Source organism: Meleagris gallopavo, chromosome 7, assembly GCF_905368555.1.
Source record: "Meleagris gallopavo chromosome 7, MGAL_WU_HG_1.1, whole genome shotgun sequence".
NCBI classification, from domain to species: domain Eukaryota; kingdom Metazoa; phylum Chordata; class Aves; order Galliformes; family Phasianidae; genus Meleagris; species Meleagris gallopavo.
In genome coordinates, this window is record NC_139410.1 from 21,873,230 (window position 1) to 21,888,563 (window position 15,334).

Consider the following 15,334-nt stretch of genomic DNA (forward strand, 5'->3'; position numbering starts at 1 on the left):
GCAGGTGGCTGGTGAGACCTTGTCCTTCCCCATCCCATGTGTCATGCGAACACCAGGGAATTACCCTGCAAGAACGGAGGGACATTTCTTATGCAGGTAAAGAAGAGGCTTTGCAGCTTACTTGGGAGGCAGCTGCTCTTCCACGTGAAAGAGGAGGATCCTTTCCCCCCTCTCCAGTTTTATTCTTCAAGCTTCAGGCCTGAGACTGACAGGCAATGATACAGCACAAACATCACGCTTGGCACCATGACAGGTCACCTCCCAGCAGTTTTGGGCAGTAAGGAAGGCAGAAGCAGAAGGCATTAATAGACGCCCTGCTCCAAAAGGTCACCCCAGGTAGGACAACACATACATCAGCTACGTGCCTGTGCCAACAAAGGGATGCTTGCTTGCCCAGGCCCTTAATTTTGACTGTGTTAGAAGTGCTCCTATTCTAAACCAGGGGTGATTTGATGGGGAGCTGGAGCATACTGGCAGACCTACTGTGATGCTAGTCCCCTGCTCCAGGCTGCAGAGCTACCAGGCACGAGCTTTCCTATGCATCCCAGCAGAAGGCAGTTGGCACGTCCCCCTGCCTGCTTCACAATGATGAATGAGCAACTGGCTGGCTGGAGCTGATCTCTAATGGCTCACTTGCTGTGCCGTGGTCTGTCTGCACTGGCAAAGACAGCATAGTACAGTCCAGGGCGGGGACAGCAGCAGGTACCTGGAGGGCCTCGTGCAGTCCCTCCTCCGAGGTCAGTCCTGGAATCACAAAGCATAGCACAGCCCCCAGGGAACAGCTATTTCAGTCCTGCTGTTTGCCAAATAGCAATGGTAAAAAAAGCTCAGGGACTCTGAGAAAGACTGCTCTTCCAGGTGGAAATCACAGTACAGAGAACTGACAGGGAAAAACATCAGAGCATCCGGATTACCGGGCAGAGAGAGGGGTCCTGGAGCAGCACGGAGTCACACAGTGCAGCCCCCAGGTTTCCACTTTGCCGATAAGAGCGAGAATGGGGACTACTGCAGCACCTGTCCTTTTCAGGGCTGCTGCTAAAGCCATCACTGGGAAAAGGTTTCAGCTGTGCGCGGGACAGCCCAAGCACAGCCATGAGTCGTTCCTCCTTAGGGTATCCATGTAGCCCTGCAGCAGCTAAAAACTCGGGAGAGCATAATGAACGGGCTAATTATCACCCCAAGCCCCCGCAGGCAATTAGGAAGTGTGGGGCTCCACGGGCTCGGCCCTCGAGCTGCACCCCGTGTCGGTGCTGCCCTCTGGCGGCCCCGGAGGCTGCACCGTGAGGGGGGCAGATCGCGGAGTCCCGGCGGGGGAAGGGCTGCTGCCAGGCGCTGTGTCCGAGGAGAACCCCGGAGAAGGGCTGCTCACCCGCAGGCTGACCTTGCCCCAGGCATCCCCAAACACTGGAACAGTTCGAGCCCTGGAGTGAGGCCGCCGGCCACCGGCCCCAGTTCCCAGAGATTCCCCGGTGGTGGGAAAGGCAGAGCCATAGGCTTCAGTTCTTGGGTCCCGGTGCTCGTGGCCATGGGGACCCAGCGACACTCGCGGGGAGGATCGCTGCCCACCAGGTGGAGCTGCACCCCGCGTTTTGCTGCTGCTGAGGTGGCTCCGGACCAGCTCCGCTCTCCCGATGTTTTTCCCTACCCTGGCCTTCCCCGGCCCTCTGGGTAGTGCGTGGATGAAGGACACGCGTGTACTGTACGGATGTTCTGGAGACAAGCCCCCAGTGCAAACCTCATTATCTCCACCAGCTGAGCAGCGCAGTGAAGTTGTCTGCTTCCAGTGGCTCAGTATTATGGGAAACTTCTCCCCATCAACCTGGACAAGGGAAGTGAGCAGTAAGAGAATGGCCTTGGTGCTCTTCTGGCCTTTAATTTTCCCAGTACCCAGGGCTTCCTGCTGCCCCATATCCTTCTGGTAACATGCTGCTTCCTCAAGCCTGCATCATATCTGTTTGGGGTCAGAGCTGGGTTGAAGGAAGCAGAAGTAGCAGTTGGCAACTGGTGGGTCCTACACTGCCAGTGTAACCTCCAGGATTTGGCAGAACCCCATGAAGCCGGGTCTTGGAAAGCCCTCTGGTCGAGCAACCCAATGCCTTCCCCAGTTTCTTTTCTTCCCTGATGTCTGCCATCCCTAGCTAGGGGTCCTGTCAACTGCCTCAGGCAGTGCAGGATCTGCTGAAGCTCCCTTGGTCCCAGCCAGTCTGCAGATCTGCTGCCTGCCTGGTGCGATGCTGTCAGGCCAGGCCTTTAGTGCGAGGGAGGCAGCTGTACAGGAAATAATCATGGCTTGTTCAAGATTAAATCACTGGAGGGAGCGTGTGAGGGGATAAAAGGAACCGTCTGTCGTTAGAGGGAATATTAACCCGGCAGCAAGCTGGGAGGGGGAAGAATTTTATTCCCTATGCTTGCTGCCTGCCAACCCCACAGTGTGCGCTGACAGCAGCTCTCAGCGGGACGCAAGGTTCAGCCCCGGCACTGGGATGAGGGAGGAGTGGAGATGCTGCAGGGGAGGGTTGTGGGAACAGCAGGGAAACTGAGGCAGCACGCACCGTGAGCCGCAAGTGCACCGTGTGCCTTGGAGACACTGAGATCCTGCTTTGCCCTGGTCAGGCTTTTGCCCGGCTCCTCCAAATGAGCTCAATGTGGCACAAAAGGTTCTTGTTTGGTCTGGCCCTTATCAGGGATCCTTGGGGTCCTTTAGCATGGGAGCCTGCTGGGGCTGCAGCAGGTGGGGCTGGGAAGAGAGGCAGCGGACAGGGAGAAAATAAGAGACCAGCTGCAAGGGGGTGAGCCGGCAGGGAGATAAGATAGAGGGAGAAATGCAAAATATGACGGGTGGCGGGCGGGAGGGAACGTGGGAAACTGCAGGGCACCTTGGGTCAGAGACACATCAGGGATGCCAGCTGTGGTGACAGCTCCCAGCACCGCTCCTTGTCCTTGGGCTGGGACCTACTTTGGGGCCTGAAGTGGCTGAGACCCCAGTGCCAAGCTGTCCTCCTTCCCTCTAGGCTGCTGTATAAGTTCCGAGTGGGGCTGTGAGAAGCACCTGCAGATGTGGGGACGGGGACATCTTCCCTGCAGCCCTGCTGGCTGTGACCAGGCCTGGGAGCCCCACTCCCCTCCTTACAGGCTGTCCCAGCCCCGCTGCTGGGGCGGCAGTGGAGAAAAGCTGCACTCTGCAGGCTGGCTCAGGACTGCAGTTTATGGGCTCTCCCGTGCCAGGATAAACAGACCCATGGGGGCCAGGGTTTGCAGTGAGCGGCTCATGAAAGCCTGCAGCCCTTCTCCTAGGGCTTCCTTCCCTTTGATGGAAAAGCCCCGGCGCTTTCCCAAGCAAGAATATCCCAGCTCCTTCCCCCTCACCTCCTTTCTTCCCCGCACCAGCCCACTTCCCTCCAGCTGAGGCTGAGATGGGAACATCAGCCATCCTTAGCTGCCTCCCCTCTTCCAGCCTTGAGGTACTCAACAGAGCTGAGCCTCGGATTGTGCAGCTCATGCTGGCAGCACCAATAGTTGCTGGTGACTGCCCCCAGCCCTTCTGCCCGTCTACTCCAGGCAGGGTTCCTGAGATGGGTGGAAATCCTAAAAGCTCCCCCGGTGTCTTCCACAGCACCTGGGGAAGGTCTGGCCCCACTGCACACACACCCCAGGACGCAGCCGTTGCCAGGATGCTGCAATTTCCAAGCTGACATCAAAAAGCAGCTGAGGATTGGCTTGTGAGTGCTCCCACACAGCACATCCTGTGTGTTTTATGAGCGATGTTTTACAACATAAGTGCTGCTATATTAAGCCATACATTCAACTGGAAAAACAGGAGACAGTGAGGCGAGCATGGCTACCTCTGTGCATGCTTCTGTAGTGCTGCATGAGCAGTCCTTTCCCTGCTCTGCTCTGCTCTGCCTCATGCAAAATGGGGACTGTCCCCATCCTTTAGGGCGAACTCCTGCCTGGCAACAAGATGTCACAGCCCTTGGGCGGGGATTTGGCGGCAGCTGGGTTCTGAGTAAGGGATGGGCGCAGGAGGGAGAAGGGGCTCTCTTCCCCCAGGAGAGGGTGCTCTGTGCCCACAGCATCCCAGCATTCGGGGTGCCCAGCATTTCGGGGTGCCCTCGCCTGGCAGGAGGGAAAAACTGGGCTAAAATACCCTCCTTTTGCTTTGATTCCATGCTACCCTCCTGGGCGAAGAGGTTTGCAGACAGAGGTTTGATTTTTGGGAGCTCCTGTTACCATACATTGGAATGGTAATGCATTCATGGGGATAGATGTGAGGCCACACTGTGCCCTCCCCAGGAAAGACCGGTCCCTGCCTCGCACCCCCTGCTGAGCCAGGACCCTTGTGAGAGCGGTGGAGGTGATTTATGCTCCTGACATTTCTCTCCCGGTCGAGCAGGGCTTTTAATAAAGAGTGAGTGATTTATGACTCCTTTTAAGTGGGAAGGAATGTTACCTAAGGCAGTCCGCCCCCTGACACCCCCGCCTCACCGTCTCACTGAAACCCCAGCATCTGGGCTAGTGGGAAGAGACAATCTGCCCCTATCTTCTCATGGAGAATTCCTACAGCATCCTGCCCCATCCCTGCTCCAGGATGCCCTTCTACCCTTTGGGGAGTGGCACTGCTCCCACCCCAAGGCCCAGCAGCAGCATTATGGGGTGTACAACAGCGATTCAAAGAGCGATGCTGGCCCAAGACCCCTCCACTAGGACCCCTGTGGTGGCTGGCCTGGGGACAGGATGAGAGCTCTGCTCCAGTTGTCATGGTTACTGGGTATTAAGGGATGCAGGCATGAACGCTCTGCAGTGATGAGCAGCCCCAGAAGGGAAGAGCTGCCCCTCCCAGGGGGCTCGGCCATGGGGCTGCCTTCATCCCCCTCCCCAAAACCAAAGCCTGCTCCGAACCCAGTTGTGTCATCAACTTGCCTCTCAGCGGGCTTCTCAGGGCCTTAAAACGACTCTGAGACCTTCCAGAGGGAATAAAGAGAGGGACTTCTCCTGTCGTCCCCCAGCCACGGGGATGGGGACACAGAGGCAGCGGGCCTGGGGACGTGGCAGAGGTACAGGACACCACCAGCCAGCCCCCTTCCCTTCCTCTCTCAAAAGAGCTAATGAGTGAGGACAGGGGATAAGAGCAGGGGCGGAGGAAGCTTCGCCCAGACAAAAGCCGCCCCAAGAGGCTCCCAGCTGCTAATGAAGATAAAGTGCCCAGTTCCTTTTTCTTCTCCGAGTGAAATCTGGTGGCTAAGGGGGAAAAAATGCTTTCAAGTGTATTCATCTATAACACAGCCTGGGAGGCAGGGATTCCAGCTGAGACATTGATCTCACCATGCACACACGTGCACACATGCATGTGCACACATACACACACACACACAGATGCAGCGTGCGTGAAATACCTGCAGAGCCCAGCATGCACCCGCGTGCACGCAGACATCAAAAGCACGGCCTTTCTCTGAATCAAAACCGCAGCTGCAGATGAAGGCATGTGTTGAGCAAAACACGCCCAGCCCACGCGGAGCACACGCACCGCACTGGGCCGCCAGCTCGCACACGTGCCCTGCCATGCACATGGCAAGCACAATGCAAACACAGGTGCACGGAGCGCCAAGGGTGCCGGCACAGCTGCGTGCATGCATGCACGCATGCACACACATCTGTGCTCTGTCCTTTGTGCAAATGCAGCCCCCAAAGCAGCGCGGCTGTGTCTGCAGTGCCTGTTGCCGGGTGCTCTGCAGGATGCTCCCGTCACAAAAGCTATTGCAGTACAACGAATGAGATGAACCCAGCACGGCCCTCTGACCCTGAGGACCTGTGCCACGGAGCAGAGCAGACCCCCTCCAGGCTGTTAGACACATCCTGCAAATGGGCGGCCTGTGTGCTAAGCTCTGCTGGCACTGCTCCTGACCTGGGCTAGCTTCCAAACCAGGAGCAAAATCTTGCCCACACTGAAATGACACAAGGCAGTGCTAACAATCCCACACGGACAGTCACGTTGCCGTGCCTGGGAATGCCCTGGGACTGTTTGCTTTACAAGCGTAGACGTAACCAGAGATTCCCCTCTCCTTCCTTCCAGAGGCTCTGAATTAAGCAGCCCATTTACAGGCTGGCCATGAGGGAGTAGAATGAAAGGCACGGTGGGGATGTGGAGCTCCTCCCCAGCACATCTGGATGTATCTCAGACCCTGTGGAGAGTCCATGGGGAGCAGAGCACTTGCTCGCAGCTCTGGGTGGACAGCGATGCTGCAGAGAGGCTGGACCCAACTGCAGGGGCACACTGCTACCCTGTGCCTGTCCCTGCAGCACCCTGTTCCCAGCACGTGGGGCCATGCCTGGCTGCAGGGATGTGGGGACTGAAGACAGCTGGGGTGTATCAGTACCCCCATGTGGGATAGATGGCACGGTGAAAGGAGGCAGTGATGGAGCCTGGGCCAGAGGGAGGCAGAGCACCAATGGGGGCTGAGCTGCCCGGGCAAACTCAGCAGAGGGCAGTGAATGTACATACACATGCACATACATGTGTGCACATCCTTGAACACTTTTGCACTCCTGCACCTGTGTGTGCATGCAGGCACACGGGACCCTCATACGATTTGTCACACGTGCAGCCACATCTTGTGCCATGCCACCAGCACAGTGACATGGACAGTGAGGTGGGTTGAGAACTGGCTGACTGGCAGAGCGCAGAGGGTCGTCATTGGTGGTGCAGAGTCTGGCTGGAGACCTGTAACCAGTGGTGTCCCCCAGGGGTCTGTGCTGGGTCCGGTCTTGTTCAACATCTTCATCAATGACCTTGATGAGGGGATAGTGGCCACCCTCAGCAAGTTTGCTGATGATACGAAGTTGGGAGGATTGGCTGACACGCCTGAAGGCTGTGCTGCCACTCAGCGAGACCTGGACAGGCTGGAGAGCTGGGCAGTAAGAAACCGGATGAGGTTCAACAAAAGCAAGTGTAGGGTCTTACACCTAGGGAGGAATAATTGCATGCACCAATACAGGCTGGGGGATGAGCTGCTGGAGAGGAGCTCTGCAGAGAGGGACCTGGGCGTCCTGGTGGACGACAGGTTGGCCATGAGCCAGCAGTGTGCCCTCGTGGCCAAAAAGGCCAATGGCATTCTGGGGTGCATTAAGAAGAGCGTGTCCAGCAGGTCGAGGGAGGTGATCCTCCCCCTCTACTCTGCCCTGGTAAGGCCTCATCTGGAGTACTGTGTCCAGTTCTGGGCTCCCCAGTACAAAAAAGACAGGGATCTCTTGGAAAGAGTCCAGCGGAGGGCCACAAAGATGGTGAAGGGCCTGGAGCATCTCCCCTATGAAGAAAGGCTAAGTGAACTGGGTCTGTTTAGCCTTGAGAAAAGAAGACTGAGAGGGGACCTGATCCAGGTTTATAAATATCTGAGGTGTGGCGGCCATAGTGGTGAGGCCAGTCTCTTTTCAGTGGTACGTGGAGACAGGACGAGGGGAAACGGACATAAGCTGCAGCATAGGAAGTTTCGCACGAATGTGCGTAAGAACTTCTTCACGGTGAGGGTGACGGAGCACTGGAACAGGCTGCCCAGGGAGGTTGTGGAGTCTCCTTCTCTGGAGATATTCAAGTCTCGCCTGGACGCCTACCTGTGCGACCTGGTGTAGGGAACCTGCTTTCGCAGGGGGTTGGTCTCGATGATCTCTAGAGATCCCTTCCAACCCCTACAATTCTGTGATTCTGTGATTCTGTGACACTCTGTGTTGCAGCCACCCTGCAGCCACAGCAGGGAGATTAGGGTGGGACCCCATCCCTATCAATGCCAGGGGGCAACAAGGAAAGGAGAGAGAAGAAGCAGGGAGTCCCCTCGCTGTCAGAGAGCTGACAGGCTTCAGGCACTTTATCCTCCTTGGGGACAGTTCTTCAGGACTGTGACCACCCTGCACACCCTGCATGACTATAGGTACCTGGTGCTTTGTATGCTGTCTGCATGAGGGTGCACAGTGCCCTGGGACCCCCAGCCCTGCACTCAACCTCTCCCCCAACAGCCCCAGCATCCTGGCCCAGATGTACTGGGGAGAGGGAGGGGGCAGCCCTAGCAGCTGTGGAGCATCCAACCCAGATGTGCCAGGCACACTTTGCAATGCAGAGACCACCGAGCCCAAGAGCTGTACTTATCCAGCCACAACATGGCACGGGAAGAAAGGACATTCCTCCCTTAGGAACAGCTTGCATGCATGGCGTCATTCCCTCCTTACTGAGAGGGAAGCCACAGGGAGGGTGTTCCCAGCCCCCCTCTTTGGGCCAGGGATGCTGTCTGTGCCATCCCATCCTTGACAGCCTCTCTGCTGACTGTGAGGGCAGGAGCCACCCTTTCCCAATTCAGCTGACTCAGCACTTAGGGCTGTCACTAAGCCCAGGCAGGCGGAGTGCACCAGAGTCATGCCAGATGCTGGCTGTGCACGCCTGCGCTGGCTGCACCGTGCTGGTAACTCTTTGGCAATGGGCATGAGCCTCCAAGATCGATTTTTTTCAGCTAAGGGATGATGGGGCAAAGAAGAAAGCTGCCCCCCAGTTGGGCTTGGGGGGACTGCTTGGAGCTGTGTGGAGATGGGGCGTTTGCCCTGCATGGGATGTGAGAGATGGGGCAGAGCTGCACTCAGTGATTCAGAGCACCAATGAGGAAGGGAAGCTTGGCTGTGCAACGGGATTGCCTACAGCCAAAGGGTGCTAGGGAGCTGTGGGACACAGAAGGGCAGAGCATCGATGCTCTCCTGGAGCCGGTTTGGTCCTGTATGAATCAAAGCTGCCTCAGTGCTCTTTGTGAAAGCCCCACGTGTTTGGTGTCTCACCCTGCAAAGGGCAAACCCTTACACCAGTCCCGCAGGTGGACGCAGCTCCCAGCTGGCGTGCGGGGAGGAACAAAGCCAGCCCCTGCCCAGAGACCACAACCAGCGGCAGCGCCGGGTGTCGGGAAACATCAGAGCACGTGTCTCCTGTCCGCACAGGCGAGAGCGGTGTGTGGGTGGTGGGGCACGCCTGGCCAGAAGAATCCCAGCAAATTGCTTCTCCTTGATGTCTGCCAGCTCTTCGCTGTACAAGAAGTCAGAGCCGGGGCTGCTGCCAACTCACCTGTCTCTGCCCGTGCACCCCAGGGCTGGTGAGATGGAGGAGGCAGCTGGAGGAAGCTGGCCACAGCCAGGCTCTGCTCCTGCAGATGTTGCTGGGCCTCAGAAAGTGCAAGATGCTTCCATTCTCATGTGTTTTGAGTTCCCCCTCCCTTTCCCCGCCATGGGAGCTTCACTGTATTGGAGATGGGGAGGTTGTCTCAAATCAGAAAGAAAATGCAGTGGATGAGTACAAAGGGCTGCACCACAAGAGCAGAGTTGGTCACAGACTCCAGGGTGCAAGGCATACAGATGCCATGAGATGCTATGCAGCCTCTTGCAACTTGAAAGGACATCGCATAACACAGGCCACCCCTTTCTGCTTCTCTATTCCATGTGAGCTAGCAATGCCATGGATCAGAGGGACTCAGAGGAGCTTCTGCACTGCTCTGCAGCCATACAAGGAGCCGGGCTTATACCAACACTGAGCACAGAGCCCATGGCAGCTCCCCTGCACCAGGACCTCCCCTATGCAGCCACAGCTGAGGAGCAGATGGGGACTGTGCTGGCAGGAAGGTCCTGTGGTGAAAGCTGTGTCCCAGCCTTGGTTGGTGGGGGTTACTGTGTGAGTTGGCCCCTTCCTTGCCCTTTTCTCTTTCTTTTTTCTTTTTTTTTTTTGCAGGGTTTTAGCACAGAGTATTGTGTCTGGTTTGTGGCAGGGGTGCGCTGGGGATGTAACTGCAGCTTGCAGTGAGAGGTCAGCAAGGGCAGAGCACAGACCCCTTGCTAGTGAGTCCCAGGGACACATATGAGCTTGTATGCAGGACGGTGACAGCCAAGTCAAGTAGGTGACGTGCAGGTTGGCAGCTGCTGGCAGTGAGCAATAGCAAGCAGACAAGCATGGCGTGTGTGCATCAGTGCTGGGGGTGAGGATGAAGGCAGGTTCTACCTGCGGGACAGGAGGTTCTGCCTCATGGCATGGGGCTCTGGGTGCCTGGGAACCAGTGCAGTGCTGTGGGTCTGCCCATGGACAGTGTTGTTGGAAAGGTGAGGGCTTCCTCTGGGGTCACCTGTGCACTTGCACACAGTCTGGGTATCTGCTGGCTGAGATCTGATGCAAGGAACCTTCTCTTTTCAGCAGAGGTGGGGACGCTCTGAGCCCTCAGGAGCCCTGTATGGGGAGCCAGTGTAGACCAAAACTTCTGCCCTAGGTGATGTTCATGCTGCAGCCAGGACAGTAACCAAGGCGACATCTCACAGCCTGGTACTTCTGCCTCCAGCAGAAAGCAGCCCAGGACACACCAGGCTGTTGACAGGCAGCTGCAGCCCAGCTGTGCCCCTTCCTCTGCCACTGTGTCTGACTGAGGCAAGAGCACTGGGGAAGGCTTTGCAAGGCTCTGCACAGCACCCTATAATCAGGGCAGCATGGGCTGTTAACTCATTGCCACAAAAGCCTAGGGAGATAATGAACAAAGCACAGCTTGTGTAAACCACGCCAGCCCTGGTGAGGTGTCTGCCACCTTCCTGGCCTTCTGCCCTCTGCACTCAGCCTATCTCAGACTGCATTTAACAATTACCTGCTCTCCGTGCAGCTCCCAAGTGCTCCCAGTTCTGCGGGCCAATTCCCCGCTGGCAGCTCCCAGCACTGACGTCAGTGGGGTGCCGGGCATATCCTCCCCACAGCACTTGGTGGTGGCACCCGGATACAGCCAGCACCTCCCCAGTGTGCATGAGTGGGCATCCCTGGGGAGCACCAGCTTCCCTTTTCTCCCTAGATGATGAATAGCAAGAAAGGGATTCTGACAGGTGCAGGTGCCCAAGCTGGATGTGGTCCTGAGCTGTGGACTTAACACTGATGGATGCATGAGAGCAGTACCACGGGGTGGCTGTGGCTGTCTTATCTCTCAGTCTCTGCTGGCATCACAGGAGAATCAACCGCACTCCTAGCCAGACAGGATTCATGTCACCTCCTTCCCCAGAGGGAACAGCTTACCCCTCCACTGGTACCCAAGGGACATCCAGGTAGAGTTGGAATGGGAGCAGAGGACAGGATGGGGGACACGGTATCATGCCTGTGGAAGGGGTGAGACATTCTGAATGTGATGGTCTGGGCCTTCCCTGCAAGAAGTGACACCAGTGAGGACCTTCTGGTCACCTTACATGGGCAACCAGACCTTTCTAGTTGATTCCAAAGGTGCCCACCACAGAGGTATGTGAGCTCTTGCTCCTGGTCCACTAGCTCTAGAGCAGCCACAGCATTGGAAGGGATGGTGCAAGGTCACCCCTGGAGCTCCTTCACCATCTTTTGCCGCACCTTCACCCATCTCAGCTAGGGAGAGGGAGCCAGAGGCTGGCCTAGGGGCTGGGAAGGGCAGGGAGGCTCCACTCCCCACTGAGGGGTTGTAATATGGAGAGGTTGCTGCCGGCCGCCATCTTCTACCCTGCCCTGCATCAAAAGACCGAGATGAAAGCCTCTGGCCACAGCCCTTACTACAACAATGCGGACCCTCTCCCGAAATTACTGCTCCCCTGAAGGAGGTTGTTTCTGCCCCAGCGGTGGAAGAGAGTGCCGTGTTTACATGGCACAGCTAACCAGCTGCCTCACTGTAATTATCGCCGTGAGGAGGGGATGAGTTGCTGCGGCTCGGTGCTTGGGTGGTGGTTTGTTTGTTTGCAGCCTGACGCAGGCAGCTGGTGAGGGAGCCCACTGAGCCAGCAGCTGGAGCTGGGCTCGCTCACGCAGTGTGCTGCTTGGCTGAGGGATGCTGCGGTCCGTGGTCAGCGCCAACACGCCAGCCTGGGGCTTCACAGAGGCTGTGGCTGCAAAGAGAGGTGCCACATGGAAAGGGTATCACCACAGAGGGACGGGGAGGAGCTGAGTCACAAAATCCTAAGGAGTTCCAACTGCTGACTGGTGGCATCCCATCATGGGTACCCAGCATGGGCAAGGATATGTCGGGAGGACATGGCTGGAGTCGGCACTAGGAGGAAAGCAATACTGGCACAGAGTAACTGGAAGCGCTGGGACTGTCTCCTGAAAGGCTGTCACCTCCATTGACTCAAACCCCAGCAGTACTGCAAGCTCCCCAATTGCTGGCTGAATGCACTCCATCGTTCTCATTGCTGGGAACATGCCTTTAGGATGCCTCCAGGTATATATTCCTGGACTGAAGCTGCAAGTGAGCAGAGAGCCTGGGGCCTCTTGGGACAATATGCTCATGATCTGGTGCAAATGGTATGAATTAACAGTGGCAGAGGGCTGCAGACTGTCACATCCAGCAGGATCCTGCAACAGCAGTGAGCTGTGGGTGGGCAGCAGGAATGCAGGTTGCATGGGTGTTTGTCGCATGGATGTGTCCCCATGGTTGTGACAAGCATGCTGTCCATGGTGCCCAGACACTTTTATATGCCACAAGCAGAGGCAAGTTACCCTGCACTGCTATTTGTGTTGCTCTGTCCTAGTGCTGCCACACACACCTGCTTTCTGCTCCTACCTCAGTGCCCCCATGGAAATTCATTCAAGCAGAGATGCTAAGTCTGGAGGAACCCAGTGAGGCCACCCAGCCCAGCCTGTTGGTTTGTGCCAGGCCAGTGAAACCCATTTGCCAGGGAGAAAAGGAGCATTCCCCCAGTGAGGCCACGCATTATGTGCAGGGTGTGATGGGGAAGAGGGCTGTGGGCTTGGGGAGCTCACCATTCCCAGCAGGGGTGGGAGGGTGAAATGGGATGAGTTCTGCTGCAGCACCACCGCCCAGGCTTGATGGGGCGTGTGCTCCCGCGCCACCCGAACACGCCTTGGGTGCCTCCAACCGCCTGGGACAGGTATTCGTGGTCCAGTGGAGCATGCCCTATCATGCCTCTGTGCCATGGCACTCCAAGCACCTCCCCTCCCTGCAGCTGCAGAGCATTCAACTGGGGAGGGCTGGCTACCCGTGGCCACCCCCTGCTCCATGGGTGCTGTGCTCATCCCTCCCATGGCATACCTCTTCACCACTGACAGCTGGCAGTGATATCAGGACTCCTATGCAAGTATGGGGAGCGCCCAGGAAGCTGCACGCTTCTTTTCATGTGCATGGAGCCAATGGTTGTGTGAGACTCCATGACAGGTGCAGAGCATGTAGGGATGGTGTATTAGGGTCAGGCAGGACCTCGGTGCCCCACAGCATGTCCCTTTTTTTGCTGGAGGATGGAGATTCTGCAGAAAGCCAGTGCACTTCCAGAGGTACTCAAGTAGATGGGGGTTGTTGGGATCTCCATGGAGAGGTGATACCCATGGAGCTGAGATGACAGAGCTCTGAGAGAGGCTTTGGAAGGAAAGGGTCCTACTGAGAGTGCAATTCTCTCAAGGGGCTCAGGGGAGATATGCTGCCAGGCATCCATCTGCTTTTGTCTTGAAGAAGGGAAGAGTGCAGAGGTAGGAGGGCAGAGGTGGGTTCTGGTGCTCCCCATGCCCAAGGTCCCCTCTAGATGAGCCCACTCAAATCACACAGGCACACAAAGAGGGTTGGCACAGCAAATCTTAGACAAAGAAAACAGACTGCCGCAGGAATGAACTCTGTTGCCCTGCATGCCCCAAACTGGAAAGCTCGTCATCTCTAAGGAGACACATCCTCACTGCCTGCAGTGTTCAACGGGAGGCTGTCCAGCAGCACCATCCCTTCATACAACTAAGTGCCCCACTCCAGTGGCCTGAACTGGGCACAGAGAACGGAGATATCCCAGATCATGAATTTACTGGGAGGGCTGCTTCCACAAAATAAGTGACCCAGTGGGATGGGTGCTCGCTTTGTCTGTTAAGTCCTACCAAGCCTGGTGGCCTGGAGGTGCATTCCAGCACTCGATGAAGAGAGAGGGACAGAGCACATGTGGCTGCCACAGCCACACCTATGCCCTGGGATGCCTCTGTGGGGCCTCTATGGGGCCATGAGTGATGGCGCATCCCACCTGCTTGACATGTGCGTAACCACCTTGGAGCACTGCCTGTCAGGATGCTCCCTAGGGCAGAAGACAACACCCCTGCGGCTGGCCCCAAACCCAGTGGGATGCACACTGGGGTGCCCTCAGACCCTGCACACGCCAAACTTCGCAGGCGATGGTTAAGTCATGTGTTTTGTGTTGGTTTCTCCCCCTCCTGGAAAGTCCCTCTGTGCGGAGCAGTGGGGCTGAGCCGACCGCACACAGCTGCGGGCCACCACATGAGAGGAGGCAGCTCCCCGGGGATTACAGAGCCCCAGGAGCCCCAGGGAGTAGGCAGGAGCACCCGTGCCGTCGCTCTTTCATCTCTCCCCTGCCTCACTCCTCCTTTCATGTCTGCCTCTTTGGACATGCTCTCTTTTTCTCCACCGCCTTTGCTCTCTTTGCACTTGGCCTCTTTCCCCTGCCTTCCCCCCACTCCTTCCCTGTTCACCTGGCTGTGCTGGCTGCCTCTGCACCTCTTCCATGTCCTCCCTCCTGGACCCTATACTTTCATCCCCCAGCTGCAGCCACCTGCTCCCACCTCCCCAGCACTGGCTGCCCACTCCTGTGCCAGTTCTGCCCCGTGTGATCTCCGTCTCCATCTCCAAACTCTCTCACTTTGCCACAGTGGGAAGGATGGCAGTGGCACAAGTGGAGTCCCCCCTGGTGTTCTCCATCCATATCAGAAGAGCTTTTCTCTCTTCTCCCATCTGTCCTTGCAGGGCTACCCCCTTTCCATGTGTGCCCCACATTGTCACATCCTCTTGCCCCTTCCATCTGCTTCATGGAAGGAGGGCACTGGGGATTGTGGGGGACCCTGACATTCTTCCTTGTCCCTGGCACCTGCCTTCCTCTTCTTCAACTCCAGATGGTAGACCAAGAAAACCCAGTGTTGTCCAAGCAAGGCAAATCTCTGGTCAACAGATAAGAAAAAGAAGAAGGTGCCTTATTCTCAAGGGTCACAGGTCTGTGCTGGAGACTGTTGTGTTCTTCTGGCGTTGGATGATGGGATGTACAAGACTGAAAGCATTTTGGTCCAGATCTCCCCACAACCATGGGACTGGGAGCACATAACAAGGTGGTGCGTTGCATAGAGCACTGCCTTTGAGTCCACAAACTGCCCGTGTTGTGAACATGTGACACAGCCCTATGTCCCAGGCTACTCTGTCACGATCTTGCGCCATGAGCACTGAGTGTGGCTGACGTACTCCCCAGGCAATAGGGGCAGTAGAGTCAGGCAGCTGCTGGCCTCCCAGGTCACTCAACCAGAGTATTTGTGCTGGGCATGCCACCTGCTCTCACCTTGCAGGCAATG